Here is a 21099-nt window from a genome sequence, read left to right as displayed (position 1 = left end):
GAGATGTTCTCCATACTCTGGACCCTTTCCAAAAGTTCCACTAAAACTCCATGTGTGCCAGCTGTGGTCCTGACTGTCTATAAAGCTTATTTTCTGGAGACCTGAGACCACGTGCGGATTTCTAGCAACTGACGGCTGCCACCAAAGTGCAGCGTTCTGGCAGGGCGATGACGGAGGCACAGCTGGGGTTACAGCATGGGGGAACAAAGCAGCCCCATGCCATGGTGGAGAGCCGTGTTGTTGCACTGGGCTCTTGGGGGATGGGATGAGTGAAACAAAAAAACCCGTCCAACCCCCAACGTGGTGCCAGCAGCACCGTGACATCAGCTGGGCCCCGTCCTTTGTGACCACCCCGCTCTCTCCTTCCTCCCCATTCTTCCCAGCCCCCTTCCTGACAGGGTTAATTTTATTTTTTTCCTCCAGGGGTTTGCAGCGCTGGCTGAAACGCGCAGGCCAGCTGCCTGCCGGTGGCAGCAGGAAAACAGGCAGACAAAGCAGATGGACCCAGCAGGGGTGGAGGAGCGCTGTCTTCAGCGGGCCATAGGCATCACTGAAGAGTAAACAGCTCTCCGAAGGGAGCCGGGAGCTAACCCCAAACCCATCCTCTCCAAAGCACTCAATCACAGCACATTAACAAGAGCGCCTGGACTGCTGGGGGAGAGTAAACAATGAGAGGCCATGCTGGCGGGAGAGTGGGAAAAGCGCAGCCCCCCTCCAGCTCATATTTATTGTAAGAGGGTGTAAAAAGTGGCTCGTGGCTCAGCGTGCTGTCAGCGAGCCGCGCTCGTTGTCAGTGCTCATCTCCTTGTAGGAAAGCTGCCCTTTGCCTTCGCGGGTTGAGTGGGCGCCCGCGTGCTGCTGGACACGCAGGGATGCTCAGCGAGGCCGGGAGGCAGCAGCAGAAGTGAGAGATGAAACCTTCCCTCCCGCAGGCGAACGTGCTTCAATACTTGCCTTAAACCGGGCAGGGATAGCATCGGGGCTACAGCTCCTTCCAACCACAGCCACCCAAGTGAGCTGCCCGTTTGGATGAGGGAAGCGTGACTGGGGACCCAGCGCTATTGTTCAGAGCAGGAGGGGGTGATCTCTTCCTGTCCACACCATTGTGACTTCCTTGGTTTGAGAGCAGCTCCTGATTTATGCCCAGGGGCTGGAGCCCGCTCACCGGGCGCTGCTCTTTCATCTGCAACATTGCAGTGAAATTTGTTTACAGAGCTCTTGGCGCGGTCACAGATTCTTTCTCCCCTTCCCCCTTTCCTCTGAATCAGCTACAGTTTTCCCTCTCCTTTGGCTCCTGCTGCAAAACCGATTGACCTTTCTGGGCTGTGTCTGACACATGAACCGTGCAAAATCCTTTCTTCTCCCTGAGCCCCATGCTTGCTTGGGAACGTGGCCGCCCGGAACAGTGCAAACAGGAGCCCTCCAGCAGCCCTTTGCTGCATTTCTGAGAGCTGCTTCGCTTGTAGTGCTGCGCATCCTTGAGAGTGGGTGGCTATGTGTGCTGTGGCTGAGCTCCCCAGTGCTCTTTGCAAACACTGTTGATAGGATGAGGAGGAATGGCCTCAAGTTGTGCCAGGGGATGTTCAGATTGGATATTAGGAAAAACTGTGTTTCAGAAGAGTGGTGATGCAGAGGCACAGGCTGCCCAGGGAGGTGGTGAGGTCACCGTCCCTGGAGGTGTTCCAAAACCGTGGAGATGTGGCACTGAGGGATATGATTAGCAGGCACTGTGAGATGGGTTGATGGTTGGACTTTTCCAGCCTTTATGATTCTATGATTTCTATGATTCTATGCCATTGTTGTGTTCTAGCACTACTGAATTTCAGCCGGAGTCTGAAAATTTCTGATCCAGTTGTTCCCTGCTCCCAGTGGGGTGTATCCACATGGAAATAGCAAAAGGACAATTTTTTTCTCGTAAGGAACACTCAGCAGAACACTTGTAGGGTGCAGAGAGCTGATCTTACCAGCTTTGTGGTAGTGACTTTGTGATTTAACCACGGAAAAAGAGTTGCCTATGCTTGGCCCATTGAGCCACAGAAGACATAACAAGAGCCACCAGAATACAGTTCCTTTTTTTTTTTTTTTTAAATCTAGTGGTTGGCCAACCTGCCCGTGGGGATTGGAATTAGATGATCTTTAAGGACCCTTCCAACCCAAGTCATTCTGTGATTCTCTGATTCTATGACTGATACTTTCTACCTCTTGTGAGGGTAAAGAAGCATGGTGGAAGGGACAAGTGGTCTAGTGGCCTGGCTGAGATCATCTCTGCAGCCATTTCCACAGGCTCATATCAGTCTGCTGTGAAACCAAAACACTCTTTAACCCTTCCTGAGCAAATGTTGAACCTGGGCCTTTGGTCCACATATTGGCTCAGGTTCAGCTTTGTTGTGTTGCTCATCTGTGCTGCAAGAGGGAGGTTCAGAAGCAGCTTTCCATTGGCAGCAGGTGGAAATTGAGCTGTTTTTCAAGCGAGCCCGTGACTGCTAAAGCTGACCTTATCCTGTCTGTCTTGTATTTTAAAAGCTGGAGCTTGAGGCAGGTGAAAACATACAGGTGTTTTCTTCTTTTTGTTTGAAGTAGCTGTGTTATATGCCTTGGTGAAAGCTGAGCTTTATTCACCTTGGCCATAACATATCAGAGGAAATATCAACAGTAAATCATAGCAAACTCAAGGATGGAACTCTGAGAAAGAAGTGCCAAAGTGGCCAAGAATACATTAAATAATGAAGGTTGCTCTGGCTCAGTTGCAAGCCAAAAAGGTCCCATTTGCACAAAAAGGCATCAGATTGCCCCAGAAAAGAAAACCATGCAAGCTGAGCCTTCTCTGAAACTCGAAGCACAAGGATCCTATGGGGAACCCAACCTTGTCTGGTGGTGCTCGGCAAGGGGATCTCTCCTGGGCTGGGCCATACCCCACATGACCCATTCCCACACTCGTGAATGTCAGCAGAAGATTTTCACAAGACTCAGGGAGAGCAGTGATGTAACTTAACGATGGGATCTCCCCCCTTTTTCTGGAAAAAAATAAGTCTTCAAATTGAGTAAAATATAAAAGTGTTTTCTTCACTTAGACCTCCTACAAGTGAATTCCTTTGATGCTGGTGATGGGTTCCTGTTCTCCCTGGGAAATACATCAATTTGATTTTCTCCCTCAAAGGATTAGTCACTGAAAGACAACACCACCCTCTTCCCCCCGGCTTTTCAGTTACCTCCAGGTGCTTGGGGAATACCAGTGAAAGGAGCCGCTCCCTGCTTCTTTTCCTACATTCTCCTTTTATTTCTCATGATTGCTTCCTCTCTGATCTTTTTTTTTTCCCCTTGAAAGAACACCTTCCTTCCCACCAACTGCACTGCCTGCAGTGGTGCAGCATGTCCCAGCATCTGTCCTGGCAGCCGTCCCTCCCTTCCCATCTGATTCCTCTATATTTTCATCATTTATTGAATAAAATTACTGATAGCAGCAACAGAGCCCAAGTGCATAGACCATGCTGCAGGGCGGATGCAGAACTGCACTCTTGATGTAAGTGTAGAATAATTTCACATCTTTAGCAGAGAGGGGCAGAGCCCCTGACACTGTTTCTATGGGACCGCTGGTGATGGGCAGCTCTCCTTGTGGTGTGATGCATATTCAGCAGCCCTCCGTCTCCCCTGGACATTGAAACAGTTCACTTAGGTGGCTGACGAGAAATGTGGTGGACTCCAAGCATGCCCTGATGTTTTCACATGCTCCCCCTCTGCCTCCCCTAGGGTTTAACCTCTATGACACCAGTTTTTCTCCCATGACCAAATACATGCTCCTGAATTTGGGGAGGATGCATGTGTTTATCAGAGTTGTGAGAAACGCTCTACTTCTTCCTTGCAGGAGGACAGAAGAGGAAATGGTTTGTTTTGAAGATGTGCCATGATAGGCAATTCAAGCTTGCTTATCTTTTCACACATGCCAGCTTGGATAACTTGGGTGGAAAACTGAAGTGAAGCAAAGTCTTCAGCCTCTCACAGCTCTGGCAGCAGTCATCAGTGCCCTCCTGGAGCCGAGCTCTTGGAGAGCATCTTGATCCCAACCCAACTGGCTGGAGGTGACTGCTGTTTTAGGGATCTTGAGTACTCTAAGTGCTTTGTTTCCTAAAGCAAACAAAAATGCTGCTCCCATCTGCCCTTCAGAGACACTCAGGAGGCATCCAAGTAAGCTCCTACTTTTGGGAATGAGTTTGCCTTCTTCCCTGGGATATGATAGCCTGCAACTCAGGAGCAGTTCATGGAGCATGCCATATTCCTGACTACCCAAGAGTATTCTATCAGCCCTTTATAGGCCTGATATTGCATTAAGGACAAAAGCTTTCCAGCCAGCAGTAGGGATGCGTGAAGTTTCCTCAGTGAAAGACCACAGAAGCTTTGGGTTGTTGGAAGTTGGCTTTTGTATGCAGCACATCCCGCATCTCAATGCTGCTCTCCAGAGCTGTTTGCTAGCAAATTGCCAGGATTTGAAATTCAGGTAGGTTGCAGGATGAAAAAATACCCTTCCCCACATTGCTATGACCTTTTTGGTGGTTTATTTGTTAAAGGCATTACTGTTCCCTTCGGGAATGGTGCCTTCCTCTGTTTTATGCTCTAAGGATGTGGCTCTTTTCATGTTTATCTTTGATTCAAGCATTGTAAAGAGCAATCCCTCGCACTTATGCGCTTCATTGTATTCTGGCCATGAGAGATTCTCCCCCACTGTTTGTAGCCTTTTTTCAGTGCAGCTAGTAAAATATTTGAACAGGAAAAAAAAAAAAAAGAAAGAAAGAAAAAAAAAAAAAGAAAGAAAAAGAGACACTAAACAGCTTCCAACATTTAGAGGATAAAATGAGATGTAAGGAAAAGGACGACTGTGGTTAATGCACAGGGCTGGGATGCCTCAGATGGACCGTGGCCTCTCTTCGTTTCTCTTCTGACTTCTTCTGTGACTTTGTCTAAGTTATCTGACCTCCTGCTGTAGCTCTGGGGTGTTAAACACACACCATGTTTTCTGCTTGGAAAACCCAAGCTTGCTGCCCCCAGAGAGCAGAGCTCAGCAGTGCCCATCCGCTCCCCATGACGAACTGTATGGCCATGAGCCCTCATCATCCTCTGCTCTGTACCCAACAAACCCAGGGCCATCAGCTACCTCTCACACTCCTTGCCCTCCCATGTGGATGCGTGTCAGCATGTGATACAGCCTGGTTTTCTTCCCTAATTTTGGATGACACATGGAAGCTGATTTGCACAGGGTGGATGCAAACCAATGGCTCATCCACTGAAAAATAATTACATTTCAATGGGTTACAGCAGGCAAGCTGGAATCCAAGGATCCTAAGGCTGGTTATGTTGGGGTGGCTAAGGGGACACCTCCAGTGGGCAAAGGTCTGTTGTAGTCCAGATAAGCCCTGACAATTCAGAGTTTTCTTAAATTTCTGGAGCATAATGGCACAGCTGGCGACAGAGCACCAAGTGAATATTTGACATAAATAAACCAGTGTTCCTATGTGGGAGAAGGGCAGAGGGAGCCTGTGAATTAATGATCAGCTTTTAATTTGTCCTTTCATTGGAATCAATGAAAATGTCAGGATGATTGAGGTTTATGTGCTCATGGGAAAGATGTGAGCCCTAGAGTAAGAGATCAAGGCTATTTTTTAATATATTTGTTTCACTGAGGAAGATGCTTCCCTTCATCTCTAATACCAGAGAAGGATTTGCTATGGGTGAATTCCTGAGAAAGCCTGGGCGGTGTGTATTGGAACAGGCTGCCCAGGGAGGTGGTGGAGTCACTATCAAGGTGCTCAAGAACTGTGGAGATGTGGCACAGGGAGGGACGTGGTCAGTGGGTGTGGTGGGATGAGTTGACAGTTGGACTAGAAGACCTTAAAGGTCTTTTCCAAGCTTTATGATTCCACGATTCTTAATTCATTCAAGTCTTAGCAGAGACCTGCCACCCTCAAGCTGTGGGCTGCTGGCTGTCCTTGGGCACTGGTTCAGCCTACCTGGTGCTGGTTTTTCTGGCTGCAGGCATATCCTGTTTGCTCACCCCAGTGCCAGATCTGCTGTGGGAGACACAGGGCTGGGTGCAATTCCTGGTTTGAAAAGGGTGGATCCTGCTGATGGATGTAAAAAAATGGCACTAATGTCCTGGAGGCAGAACTGGCTTTGGATCATGACTGCTGGAAATACTGTTGCTTGATCACCTGAAATGGGCACCTCCATCCTTTTCAGCCAAAATAGGGGTTTCTGCATCCCTGCAATGCTCAGGCATACAAACCTCCTGTTCTAGCCACTCAGAGCTTGTCGCAGTGCTATTAGTAGTCAAGTGAGTGGGCATGGGTTAAGCTTCTTACAGGAGGCAGGGGGAACCTGCAGGGTAAACAGTGGACTGGAGTGGTGGATTCATTTGCACGTTTCCTCTGTCTTGATGGAGGCTTCCTGCAGCCCCTTGGCACAGAGAAATTGTCTGCAAACTGCCAGGCACGCTTTGGCCTAATTAAATATTCATGGTGACAAAATGTCACAAGCACAGGGGAGTTTTCAGCGACTGCTTCACCCCAGCTAGCAGACACCCTGCTCACTCCAGCAGGGCTCCTGTGATGCATTCCCACCCTTCCTCCACACTCACCTGCTCACCTTGCTCTGCAGCAAAACCAGGGCAAGGATGAGCTGGGCTTTTGCATCTCAGATCTGCTTTGTCTCAGGGCATCAGTCCCCGAGATACGTTTATTTTGTCTTTGAGGGATCCGATATTGCAGCCAGCGCTCTGCTCTCTGGGTTCTGGAGTCAAGTTGAGGTCTTCTGCAGGTGGATCACAGCCAGACTGTGACCTGCAGCTCCTTTCTTCTGCACATTGGCTCAGGCTGGCTTTTTGTTACAGAAATGTTGTCACTCCTGACACTTCCAGACATGAGCAACGCAACCGCGTTCCTGCCAGCAAACACAGCCCTCAACAAGAGCTTCTGTGATAACATCAGCACCTCTGCTGCTGCTTTGTTTTCAGCCTTCTCATGGAACTGACCTCATAGTTTCCTAATTTAGAGCTGGTGACACAGAGTGTGGGGAACGTGCATGCTCAACACCTGTGGTGACAAGGCCAGCAGACACCTTCCAGCAACCTGCCCTGAGCCAAAGCTGTCCAGTGGCTGCTGAGCTTCCCCAGTGGCCCCAGCAAGCACGGGTTTAACCCAAATAAGGATCAATTATCACACCAACCTAGAAATAGAAGGGAAGAAGTGAGAGTTGGGGTCCTGATTTTCAGCTACATTTCTCATTTAAGAACATTTCTCTTTTGAAATGATATGCTTTTCTTGCAGAAGGCAGAAAGCTGGATTTCCAGCTGATCCATCAAGTCAGCCTAATGCCCATCCTACAATCTTGCTGCTCCTTTCTGCTTTAGGGTACATGCTAAAAGCCTTACTGTTCTGGAATAGTTTACTCAGAGTGGAAGTATCCCACAGAACCCTTATGTTGTCTTCTTCATCTCCCCACATCCCTCCCAGCCATGGGAACTACATCCTCTCCAAGCTGCTTGAGCTGTTTAGCTCCTCGTTGTTACTGCTCTTGCTGCTCTTGTTATTGAGATGCCCAACCCAGCGTTAAACTTGTAACTTGTAGAGCTGTACCTGTGCAGTGAATGGCATGGATGAATTACAGAATCATAGAATGGCTTGGATTGGAAGTGACCTCCAAGATCATCCATTTCCAGCCCCCTGCCATGGGCAGGGTTGCCAGTCACTAGATAGTGCTTTATGTAAAACCCCAGGCAACAGAAACACTCCAGGGAGCTGATTTTTAGTGGCTTTAACTTCCCAGCTGATTATTTAGCCATCTTCACCAGAAAGTTGTCTCAGTGAAATGAGAACTCGCCCACATTCAGGATAAACTCACGGTTCTTTTACTTGTTTTTTTTTTTAGTTTCGGAAAATGTCGCGCTGTCTGTGGTGGTGGAGGTGTGTGTGTGTTTTATTTTCTGTGTGTGGCATCCCTGCATATGTCTTGGATTGCTTCAGAAGCTGTAATAGCAAAACAAGCTTTTCTTTATTCAAAAATAGAAATGGGATGATCAGACAGCTCAGACTAGGGCTATGCGTAATGCTTTATTTTTTAACCAATTATTTAGTAGTTATCAATAACAATAACTATTATTACCACGACACCTTATGCTCTGGCTTTCCTCATCACTCCTTAGAGTTTCTATATTTGCAAAACATTGTGAAAGCCCATTCCTGTTTGTTTTCAGCCCAATGAGGATGTTGTGAATTCTGCTGCAATCTGCCTGGAGGTTTTTGGAAGCCAAAGACAGCAGTTTGTGCAGTGCACTGGAAGGCCACATCCCCACACAGATCTGGTATGGGGGATGCTGCAGTGAGGCACAGAGTTTGCTCTTATGCTGCCTCAGTGGAGATGTGTATTTTGTTCATGCTCAATTACTGGGGAGTGTCCATATGTCCTTTAGGTGAATATCACAGGAATGCTCTGAATTTTGGGCGAAGAGTGCTGGTACTTGCAAATACAGCATAGTGGGATTGGTTGGCTTGAGCAAGGGGGACCTGAGACCTAAGGGATAGCAGTTGGTAGCAGAGTGACACACTGAAACAGGTCGCCCAAGGAGGTTGTGGATGCCCCATCCCTGGAGGCATTCAAGGCCAGGCTGGATGTGGCTCTGGGCAGCCTGGTCTGCTGGTTGTCGACCCTGCACATAGCAGGGGGTTGGAACTGGATGATCATTGTGGTCCCTTTCAACCCAGGCCATTCTATGATTCTGTGATTCTATGAAGTCCTGCAGGAAAGAAAGCAATCTGCAAAAACCCATCTCCTTTTGTGAATTAAGGGTAGAAATCATTCTAGGCAACTGGTTTTGTTGCAATTGCACTGATATTTGAGTTGAGAAAGAGGGAAAAAAAACACTAAAAGTTGTCAGGCTCTGTATTCTTGGATGGAGCTTTGCTGATCTTTCATGTGAATTTCCCCCCTTTCCCTGAATTTGGCACAGTTAGTACAACAGAAGCAAAGATGATACATATGTTTTATAACAGTAATGCACATAGCGAGTTTAAAGTCAGTTTATCAATGTCTCTCCTTTCCCTCTTTTTCTGTATTTTCTGTTGTTCTCCTTATGAGTTCTGCAGCCTCCGCTGAGGAACTTGATGTCATTTTGTTGAGGGAACAGCAATGACATTTTCTTTGGACAGGAGTGACATTCTTGCATTTCTGATGTCCAGGAGAAAATGACAGTCAGATAATTTCTCTCCTGCACATCACTTCTCAAATCCTGGCCGTGCCCATAAGAGCATTCATTTAGAAGAAAATTCACTTTAGGAGGGGAATTGCCACAGCTAAGCCTTATTACGAGGAGATGAATGCATAGCACACTTGGGTATAATGGAGACCCCATGAAGAACAATAACTTCTGCTCCCCTATAGGTGTTAGCCACTGCAGTGGATGTATCATGGGGCACAGTAGCTGTGTGCATTCACATCTGCAAGCATCCAATACCTAAAAGGTTCATAGTGCCCTGTATTTCTATAGTGGACAAGGTCATGCAGTTCACAGGCAGAAAGTTCAACGCTGCAGAGGGGGGGAAGGCAGTCCTATGCATAGGTCTTGCTTTAGCATCTTAAAAGTGAATGCCGTCCCCATGAATACAATGTCTGTTCATGAGGTATAAATCCAAGAGTGGACCACCTTGGCTTGGCACATTGGCAACTTCTGGGATGGCATTAAAAAGGATGCAGCACGGTTTTGGTTGTTGACTGTTGCTTGCTTAGTGTTTTCTACTGAATTCCATGAAGCCGAGCCGAGTTACATCTACCAAAACCAAATACATCTGATTTTTTCCCCTCGCCTCTTACGTTCGGGCTTGATGTATTATGTCTGGAAGCAAACAGTTAGAATAAGATGCATTTGCTAGATTGTGTCTTTTCATTATCGAGACAGAAGGAAAAGGCAGTTGACAAAGTTTCAGCAGACGGTGCATAGTTGTTGTTTATGTTAAACAAAACGAGAATGTGCAGCATTCGGGTGTATAAACAGCATGACAGCAATAAGCATAAAACATAAGATTGGAAGCAGATTTTACTTTCAGGCCTTGGGGAGCAGATGGATCTGAGATCATTGTGCATTTGCGTACAACTCCGAGACCTATAGAAACTCATTTATTCCCCAAGTCGAGGCATTTCACAGGAGTCAAATGTAGCACGGCTGCAAATGGATGCAGCTCCACTGAACATAATGGGCTGGACCCAAGCACCTAGATCTGTCTCTTAAATTGCTCCAACAGCACTAAGAGGATGGAAAGCTGTTTTAGTCTTGCAGTCAGAGATTGCCTTGTCATCTTAATGTTCAGGTGGCATAAAGATGAGGCAACCTCTATTTGCATCTGTTCTGTGTGCAGGCTGGAGGCAGCTGAGTAGGAAAGGAACTGCAGCCAGTGGAGCTGCAGAGGCTGGCTTCCTCCCCACACATAAGATATACACACATAAATATATACACACATACACATATATATATGTATATAAAAGATGCATATTGATGTATAAAGGCTTATTAAGAATGGTGAGGCACAGGCACAGGTTTCTCAAAGATGTGGTGGATACTCCATCCTTGGAGACATTCAAGGTCAGGCTGGACGGGTTTCTGATGGAGCTGTTGGTGTCCGTGTTCATTGCGAAGGGAGGTTGGAATAGATGACCTTTGAGGGTCCCTTCCAACTCAAACAATTCTATAATTCTGTGATTCTAATTTTTCCTCGTTTGCTCTTTTCTTACCCCATCCCTGAGTTTGCACCAAGCTGAGCACAGCTGGCAGTGGAGAGGTGGTTCATGTGATGGAGTCGCAACCGTTTGTACCTGTGTGCTTCAGGACTGATGCTGCAGGACAGAACAGCACTCAAGCCCACTCTCTGTACAATGGTAGAGACAGAGACATCATTTCTCAGTTTCAGAGGGCCAACTGGATCACTTCAAAGGCTGCCCTGATTTGACACTTGCAGAGGCAGGAGCACATGGATTGCCCATTGTGTATGGCCCCGATTCCCTGGCAGATCTGCGTCATTGAAGTGAAGGACATAATGAGGGATTTCAGTCCCAAGCAGAGACCATCCAAGCAGGTGGGAAAGCGATGGGCCAGCATCCAACCTTCAGAGCACAGACCAAAGAGAAGCTGTTTTAAATAGCAACAATGGCTCTAATCCCCCGGCAGGATGGAGAGATGCAGATTGGTAAAGGGAAGAAAGGGCAGAAAATAGCAACCGCAGAAAGTGTGTGTATGTGAGAATCCCTTTCAGGATGCATTAATGGGATGCAGTGAATAGGAAGAAGAGACCCCAGAGCGTGTTTAAAACAGATTCCTGGTATAACATGAACCACTGTAATGAAGTGCTGTACAAAAGAAATAATAAAAATATATCACTGTAGTCAGGAGTACTGGCTGTGTTCAGTGTTTAACCGCATCAGAACCTCTCATGAACTAAGAGGCAGAATAATACAGGCAAACAAGAGGGCAATTGGAAGGAAGAATATTAGGAGCATGATGGGGGGCCTAGTGAGGTTTCTCCCATGGCAGCTCAAAGAAATGAGGGCCCAACGAAGAGAAAAAGCCCACCTGCAATGCTTGGCTTGGCAAAGCCCCTCCAACAACGGTGTGGGAACGCACTCACCTCCTCCATCACAGTTCTCCTGCAGTGATTCGTCTGCAGCAGCCGCTCGCCTCCGAGTGAGGAGTTTTAATAAATGATCGTCATGCACAAGCCATGCATGTACGCGAGAGAGGATGGGGACATGTATTTTTAAACACAAAAACTCCCACCAGCCGCAGTTTGAACACGGGCTGTATGATCTTCAAGAGAAGGAGAAAAATGTGCTGGTTTCATCCAGAACTGGATCATTTGCTGCAAATTGTATGGTTGATTCAAGAAGAGTTATGGAAAATGTGGTCCACAAAGGGCAGTGATTTTGGGGCAATGTGAATTTTAGGATGGGCTGTTAGAAGCCATGTCTCAGGAGAGGTGTTTGGCACCTTTTTGGAGATCAAACCATCTCCAGATGCCTCAAGACCAGAATGTGTCGGCTCTAGCAGTTGAGAACATAGTTCTATATGGGGGGTATTTTGAATGGCTGTATTTGAATAATCTATTGAATAAATGAATAATATGTTGAAGACCACTGTCTCCTTGTGCAGAAGTAGGTGGTTAAAGCATTGGCTCCCAGAGCTGGGCTTTGGTTACCCAAAATCCTCCTTTGGTTTGACAGTGTTGATGCAAGGGTGGGTTGAGCTGCATTTGGAGTTCTTGATCTCTGAATCTTTGAGGCAGTTGGGAAAATACGGGCAGAGGTGAAGAAATGCATCCTACAGCATTTCAGGTGAGTCCCATGGGATGGAGGATGGAGACAGAGCGGGGAAGGTTATGGGAAGGAGCAGGAAGATTATAGAGGACAGAAGAGTCAAGAAAACATAAGATAGGTTTACCTTAAATACTCACCTGATGCCCTGGCCTCTCTTGGCCTCTGGGGACTTGTCACAGCAGTGAGGGGATGCTCATGCGTGACAAGGGGTATTAAAGATGAGTGATGGAGAAAGCTTTCCCCATGCCCTCAGCTTGACCTGCTGTTCCCTGTGGCTCTCATTCCCCTATGTTTTTGCATGTCTCACTGAATACCTGCATACCTCAGGCTGGCGGCAGAGCCTCAGGCTGGTGAGTAGGACTTTAGCTCAGCTCCCAAAAGCTGCTGGGCCTGCCTGTCAGAGCAACGTTTTATCCCAGTGCCCAAAGGGCTGTATGGAGCTCCTGTATGACCCAGCATTTCCAGTTCTAAGGTTTCCCAAGCCCAGCCAAATAAAAAGGAAAGGACAACATTTACCCTGTCTAATTTCTACCAGGAAGGCTCTTCATGACAAGTGTGAATGCAGAAGTTGCTTTGACTCCTGAATGGATAAACTCTGGAATCCAAAGGATGTTTGAGGACAAATCTTCAGAGGTTGGCACGTACATACTGACTGTAAAATTACTTCACGGAGCCAGGCTGTGCATGCTAAATCCATATTTGCCTGCGCAAACAAGGTGCTTATGCATGCAGTTAGATGTTTTGCAGACACAAAGGCACAGGCAACTTCAACCCTGGCTTTCACCATCTTTATGACTGTATTAGCAGTACTTTTCCCTGGCCAGGAATGCTTCACAGGGACCTGTGTTTGCAAGGAAGAACTCATGCCATGGTCCCAGATGGAAAGGCTTTAAGCTCAAGGCTTAGCTTCAGATGTACTGTTTTAATTGGGATGGTTCCCAAAGCAATGAATAATCAGCCTTGAGTTTTAAATTACCTCAGAGGAATGTCTCCTTAGCACACAGTGGGAAGGTGCCTGCATCACGAATTCTCACTCCCCATTTGATGCTGCAGCTTTGGCTCCTGATGTCAGCAGGTAAATGCTCAGGGTGCCTGCTAGAAAATATTCAAAACCACCCTGATTTCTGCCCCAGGGCAAAGGTCAAAGCAGGTATCTGCATTGTGAAGTGATGCTTGGACCTGTGGGCAGCTGCAAACCATACCAATACTCCTGATTCTTCTGGCTTTGTTCTTTGCCACGTGCAGTTGGTGGCTTGAGTCCAACATCTCCATGGTTCTTTGGTAGCAGCTTGGGCTTGTCTTCATCCAGCCTGCGTGGATGGGACTTGGGGTCCCTGCTCCTCTCCCACTGCCAGAGCCTTCCACAACAGAGCGTGGGTCAACCAGTTCTGGATGCACCTGTGCTGGGTTAACCTGGACACAGATGGTGGAGATGAACCATCAGGTGTGCACTGGTGAAATCATGGGACAGTGAGCATTATAGCTGCAACTGTGAACAGCAGAATATCCTTCCACTTCCAGAGAACTTCATTCTGCATACAGGGAATCATGCTGCAAAAGCAGATGGTCGTACCTCAGTGTCTAGGAGCAGAGGGAAACTGTGCTACTCTTGGGAAGATAATAAAGGGCTAAACATCACAGGCTTTGAAAATAATTGTCTGAGTAAAGCACACTCCTAATCCTGCCTCTCCCTTGACATTCTTGCCTCCCTGAAGATCTTTGTCTCCTGCTCAGCTATCCGAGAAAACTCGTGTTAGTTATAATAGCAGCCTGGGGGATAGATATTACAGCCAGAGCAACATAAATAAGGCATTTATTTTCAACAAATGGCACAGGGTGTCTGATCTGCCACACTCACATTTGGCATCATCAGAAATTCAAGGCCTGATATTTGCTGTCCAGTGCATCCGTAACAATGTGGATTCATCATAGCCCTAATTACAGCACTCGGGTAGCTCATGTGGGGTAGTGAGAGGTTTATTTATAGGTAATATTTATAAACAGATCAGCTATCCTCCCAGGGAAAGGGCTCATAAGGCGAGATGTGTTGTGGTGAGTGCTCTGAGAAGCATCACAGTATCACCATGGCTGCACTGTCACCCTCCCAGGCAGCGTCTGCAGCAGGCAGGGTCCCCCATCCCACCTCTATCCCAGCTGCCCGTTTGGGTATCCAAACTCATTTGCTACACTTCCTGATGCTTTGTGGGATGTCTGAAAATAGCAATTTCCCAGTGCCACGGAGGGCATGTGACAAGTGTGCTGTTGTGTCTCAATAGGCCACTGTGGTGTTTGCCTGCAATCATGTGGCTTAATCACCTGACTGCATAAATGAGTTTCCCTTGACAAGATTCGATCCCTTCGGGCCCCTTGACTAATTACCTGCTATTGTAAGAGGGCCTGCTTGTTGGGAATCTCAACCCTTGTCCCCCAGCAAGAGCAAAATAGAGAAATAAACACAAAAGTCTAGAGATCAGAAGGTGCTCTTTTTCTTTCCATATTCAGTGCCGTATAAAGGATCATTAATTATGTTCCACTTTCATGACAGAATTTACTTTTGAAAACATTTTTTCCTTGTTTGTTCTTTTTTCTAAACAAAGGTACCTGTGTTTTCTTCTCCCTTATCACCCTGTAGCAATGCAGCTGCTTTGCAAGGAGGAACTGTGCAGGAAAACATCCCTCCCAGCACTGCACAGCTTGAATTTCAGGGTGCCCTGCAAAGCAGAGGGCAGAGCCCCTTGCCCCTTGTAGATGCCCTGGAAAGAAGGGGTTTTAGTGCTTTTCCTAACCGTGCATGCTACAGGCATCATTTTCCATGCATATGGGTGGTGAAGATGTACAAAAACCATCTGAAGAGGTAACTGAGTAATCCGCAAGGAGAGCTGTTTAGAAGAAGCTATCGAGCCTGAGATGCACGTGGAGACCTTCACCATGTTGTGCCACTGTTCATTTCTAGCAATGTGAATCTCAAAATGCAAAGAGGCGGAGCTTTGTGATCCCACTGAGTGGTGGAGAGGGCACTGAGATGCTAGATGAAATGGGAGAAGTGATTTATAGTAATTGTAAACTCTAAGAAGCCAAGATCAGCCCCTCTTCTTCATTTATTTTATTTTATTTTATTTTATTTTATTTTATTTTATTTTATTTTATTTCTGAATATGCAGAAAACAGACCCAACTTGTTCTAAATTAGATTCCATTCTGACGTGCTGTCTCGCGCCTCTTTGGTGTCAGGCTCATTTTAGGTAGTGCTAGAAATCACAAAGAGGAAAAGAGGGGACCTATACCTTTAGTTAGAGCATCACGGAGCCGTGGCTCACAGCTTGACTGGTGTCAGTCACCCTGTGCCACCCTGCTCCTGCCCTAGGATGAGCAGAAAGTCTTGTCCTGCCCTGCTTAGGGAGAAGAGGTCTTTTTGTTATTTCCTGGTAGGAAAATTCTATTTATAACTGATAGTCCCATAAGGAAATGGTCAGGAGCAAATCAAAGACTCAGGAACAGGTCGTTTTCTATTCTTATATTTCACTACTTTAAGCTCCACTAAGGACAATGAAGCTGCCATAGGCTTAGGCAGCAAAGCTAAAATCCAGCTGAAATGGGGCCTTAATAATGCACAGTGGGGCACTGATCCAGGGTTTCAGTCCCGGATCACTTTGTGCAGTGAAAAGTTAGGAGAAGGATGGCTCTTCAAGGTTCTCTTTGAAGAGACACATTGGATCTATGCAATAAAATTGCAGTTTCTTCTCCATTATTGTTATGAGTGGGAATCTTCCAAAGAAATTTCCGCTCAGAAAACACCCATCTTTCAAAAGCACACTATTCCCAGAACAGATACCCATCAGTGAAACTTTGGAAGGGTGAGTTTCTTGAGCTACCGATGCTCCAAAATAAGAAAATGAAAATGATATGTGGATACCAACTCTTGTCAACTAAGCAATAATATATGTAAAACACTTGGCTTGGATGTGCAAGAACTTTATTTAAGACCCTTCTGTGTGTTGTGAGGTGTCACAGAATCATAGAATTAAGGTTGGAAAAGACCACTGAGATCACCAAGTCCAACCCACCCCACTGTGCCCACTGAAGATGTCCCTCAGTGCCACACCTCCACAGTTCTTGAACACCTCCAGGGATGATGATTCCACCACCTTCCTGTGCCACTACATTTCCACTCTTTTGGAGAAGAAACTTTTCCTAATATTCAGCCAGAACATCTCCAGCAAAGGAGATTTCACTATGTCTGCTCGTCAGTGAGTTGCCCTTTGTAAGACTCATATCCTAACCAACTTGCTGAAGCTCTGCTTCCAAACAATCCACTGTGGGAGAGAGATTTGTCCTCCACAAATACTGCTTTGCATCTTAGCAAGATCTGTTTGCAGCTGCTCTTGATCCTTGATGTCCAATCTAGCAATGCACACCTGGTCCAAACTATAAGGAAGGGCTGTGCTCCTTTGGCTGCTGATCTTCAGTGAGGATGCATCTCATTATTCCACATGATGGGGATCTTTCTGACCTTCATTTCTTACACCCCTGCATCCAGGGTACATCATGCCAACATCTCCCCCTTGGTGCCTTCTCGACTGACTTGGATGCATGTTTAATTTCTTGCTGCCCAAATTAATTTCACTGCTTGCAATGTGACTTTAATGAATCTCTCCCAAGACTCCTAATCTTGATGACCTTTCTAAGAACAAATACAAGCCAACGTGTTTCCCCAGGCAGATTTTCCTAATTTCTTATAGCTCTGTTGCCAACACATTCCCACTTCCATCTAATTTTTTTGGATACGATGACTCCTCTCCTAACTCTAGAGAGAGTAATCAATATCAGGAGGAAAAACAACCATTTTGGCTGCTTGCTGGGAAGTAGTTTGTCCTGTTTAAGGAAACTCTGGAGAGAGTCTATTAGGCACAAACCAGAAACATAAGCTGACAACTCACGTCTACTTTTTTCTTCATGCTGATGCTTTCAAAGTCTGTATCAGCCACTAGAACCTCCATTAGGTTACTTCTCACCTGACTGCTGAGATTTCTACTGACCTCCATAATTCTTTCCCCTTTGTTTTTTCCCTGCTGTGATGTAATTATACTTTTTGCAGCCACAGAAAGTTGAAGCTGGTGAGGCCCTGGCACAAGCTGCCCAGATAAGTTGTGGATGACCTAACCCAAGAGGTGTTCGAGGCCAGATTGGATGGGACCCTGGGAACCCTGATCTAGTGTCTGATGTAGTGATTGGTAACCCTACCCATAGCAGAGGGTCGGAACTAGATGATCTTTGAGGTCCCTTCCAACTCAAGCCATCCTATGATTCAGTGATTCTATGAAAGCATTGGGATATGAGCAACTGAGGCATTGGCTGCAGCTCAGGTCTTCAGAGAGATTCTCTTGCTGAAAGCAGCTTTTAAGAGGCAGTTGAGATGACTTGCCAAAGGTGACCCAGAACATGTGTAGCAGTGTGAGAACTGAACTCAGGTCTGCTAAATACCACACTAGAGCCCTAAGCAGAAAATCTGTGTTTTTTTCTGTAACAGTGGAATAGAGGAGAGGTAGGGATTTCCAGGAACAAAAAATCACATCTTCAAACCTCTTTAAAGGCCATGGACTTAAATCCTTCTTGTGCTATAAATGTAGGGGGAAAATAAGAGTTCAGTTCAGTTCAAATTTGCTTGCAGTCAACACTTTTTTTTTTTTTTAATGCTCTTTTTTTTTTTACTTTTGTTTTGAGGATGTTTAAAGAACAATGAAGACTCAAGACTGTTCATGGGGTCTGGGTTTCTGGCACTGCTGAAGTTTCTGCAGGGTAACAACACTTCTGTATTCAGATGACTTGCTAACTCTGTCATAGCCCTGGTAGAACACTATTAAAAAAAGTTATTTCTGATGACATATTCCAGTGCAATGGAGATTCCTATGTATGTTAATTTGCTTTGAGAATTGCATCATCCCAAAGGAAGTATAGCAAGAGAGATTTAAAACAAAAGTGGTCTGTCTTCTGGCTGAGCTGTGATACTTGGCAGTGATACTGCTCTCCACTGAGTCCAACGTGCTGCTTTGACATAATGCTCTCCTCCCCATTGTGTCATACTGGAAGGATGGCATTTCTTGTCTCCCGATCCCTAAAACATACCAGATGAGATATTTAAGCTACCAATGTCCTTGATTGAGGTTATTAGTCCATGTAGGACCTTGTACTGTGAGCATTGTGGGAATTTCAGGGGGACTGTTCAGGAAGCAAAATGCTGAAATGAAACCTCTTATTACTGAAGCAAGTGTCGTGGAAACCTACTTATAACTTGGTTATAAGACATGCATATTTATCCCTATTCCTGTCCCAGTATTTTATCAACTACTGTCTTACGTTGAATTGAGAGGGTGGGATGCCTGGGATGAAAAAGAATTTCTTTGCCCATTTCCAGGTTTCACACAACGACCACAGTGCTAAGACACTAATTTTCATGCCCCAAACCTGACATATGTCCCTTGCTGCCTGGAAGAGACATTTTGTGTATTGTCCGTGACAATTTTTGGATAAACACCACTGATAATTTCCTGCCCACTGCTGAATTTCGTGAGAGAGCTGTGCTGAAGTTATGACATTCTGGTACTTCATCTCCTTCTGCCTCCAAATGTGGCTGTAGGGCTCCAAAATACCAAGAAAGGAGCATTTGTTTCAGATGAAGGGTGAACATGACATCAGTTCAACTGTGGTTGCACATGGGTTATAGTTGAAGAGCTGATTTTTTTTTCATTTCTGCTGCTGAAAGAGACTGAATGAGTTGATAAACACCTTAAATGAAATGATTTTTTTTTTTTAATAAAAATTAATGAGGAAATCAAGCACTGGTCCAAAAAATCTTATATGGAATTTTAAAGGTTTGCTTATTGAAAAAATCCCCCAAAAGTCACAGAGACTTCTGTTGAAACCTAGTAGGAGATGGATAAAGAAAAAAGGAACTGCTTGATAAATGTTACCTTGTTTTTGGACAGTTCTATGGAAAATGTTAGTTATAGTACACAGCTGATAGTAATGGTCATATTATGGCTATGGGTATAAATGGGGAAAATTTGTGTAGCACAAACTTCTACCTGTGGTTCTCTCTCTTGGAAGAAAGGGAGCTCCTACAAACCTGGACAGAAAGTGGGGGCAAGGACTAACCTCCTCATTCCCCAGTATGCCCATGCTTTCTATTCTTAGCATGGGTAGAGTGGCCAAAATGCAATTCCTGAGCAATCTCTGTTGATATGTTAAGGCTACTGCAACTACATTACACTCTCCCTCCCACCCATGAAGGAGTTGCTAATTAAACTGCAAAGCAATTCTGCCTGGTGTTTAAATGTTGTGCTTGGGTATCTACATAGTTCATTATCCATTCCTGTGAATATCCCAAAGCATGGCTCTGAGGAATAGCTCAGTGGAAAGTTTAATCTTGTTGTGCTGATTTGCTAACTACCTGTAATCAGAGGTACATCCACTCCCTCGATCAGCTGGGAACAGCACCTACCCCTGCAGCTCAGCCTTGTAGGGCTGCTGTCTAAGGAATTTATGGTCAGGTTCAAAGGATTTCAGTGGTATAAATGATCAATTAAAAATGGGAGTCATTCACTCTGCTTTAGATATGCTTTCAATAGAGAAGTTTAGAGGTGCTTAAGTTTAAAGCACGGTGATTACACATTTCTTTTATGTTCAGTGGAACAATCACTGCAGGATCCATTTACGTTTTCTCAGCGGAGAAAAATGGCCCTTTCTAGAGGGCAGTTCTTCTGACCTCTCCCAGACGCTTATTTTACGATGAGATCACTTCCCATCTCCCCATTGGCTATAAAAGAGGCTGAGGTCTGAGCAGGTCTCAGCCGTCTGACTTTTGGATATTGAAATTAGGGTAGAGGGGCTGTACCCTGCCTACCCCCTAATTGGGCTGGGCAGCAAGCAGGCTCAGGTCTGGTGCCAGTTTCCTCTGAGGGTTTGGTTCCTGAGTGAGAGCTCTGGACACTTCATTTTTCCTTGATGCATAAATGAGAAATACTCCACTTGACATTCAGAACTGGGTGGAGGAAGGGAGACCATGCTGTACCTATTTATTTGTGTGCTGTTGAGCACACTGGGTGTAGTCTTGGTGGACAACAATAAAATAGGGCTGCCCTTATGGTGTCACCCTTCAGAGCAGCTCCCACACCCTGGCTGAGCCAGGAGTACAGTTGGGGAAGCTTCAGTCTCTCATCTGCTCCATAATCCACATTTCAAGCAAAAGGGATCGTGCTCTTCACCTGTAAGAGTGAGAGGAGCCGAGGGGAAGGCAGGAGCTCAGCATGCTAACAAGCTGAGTGCTTTTGTTACTGAGGCAATAAAATCTCTTTGCATCTATTATTCCTTTTTGTGCCCATTTATAAGTGTTTCCACAATGCGAGTAGTGTTGTTCAGAGCTCTCTGCGTCTGACTTGTTTTTTAAATCTGTTATACTATTATCTGGAGCATATTAACCCCTAGGTGCTTCGGTTTTCAAAGGTATAAGCAATGCCAGAGGGAAGGAGAGGAATAAAACATCTAATCCTACTTTAAAAAGAGCCAGAAGGTGAAATAGCAGAATAATCAGTCTTTAACACAATTTACCGTCACCTTCTCCGCAAGGTCCCTTTGCTCTGATACTCAGAATTAAGAGACAAACTCGGCTAAGTTACTGCAATTCAGAAAACATGCACACACGCACAGACATACAAGTCAATCAGAGCCCAGCAGTTCCCTATGGTACAATTGTTGTAAGCAC

The 21099-nt window shown here is 45.8% G+C and overlaps 1 protein-coding gene across 6 annotated transcripts in view; it reads left to right on the top strand.

Moving 5' to 3' along the window:
• Positions 1-12157, top strand: part of XYLB (xylulokinase) — a 149427-nt gene extending 137270 nt beyond the window's left edge. For 3 of the 6 annotated variants that reach the window (XR_014884122.1, XR_014884118.1, XR_014884123.1), the window contains one exon: positions 424-12157. The gene's annotated coding sequence lies outside the window, so the exon portion shown is untranslated. The remainder of the gene's footprint in view (positions 1-423) is intronic. The other 3 variants (XR_014884119.1, XR_014884121.1, XR_014884120.1) reach the window with 3 other exon arrangements.
• The last annotated feature ends 8942 nt before the right edge of the window (positions 12158-21099 follow it).

Source organism: Meleagris gallopavo, chromosome 6 (assembly GCF_905368555.1).
Source record: "Meleagris gallopavo chromosome 6, MGAL_WU_HG_1.1, whole genome shotgun sequence".
Taxonomy (NCBI): Eukaryota; Metazoa; Chordata; class Aves; order Galliformes; family Phasianidae; genus Meleagris; species Meleagris gallopavo.
Note: the sequence above shows the minus strand (reverse complement) of the source record. Positions and strands in the feature narration are given on the sequence as shown.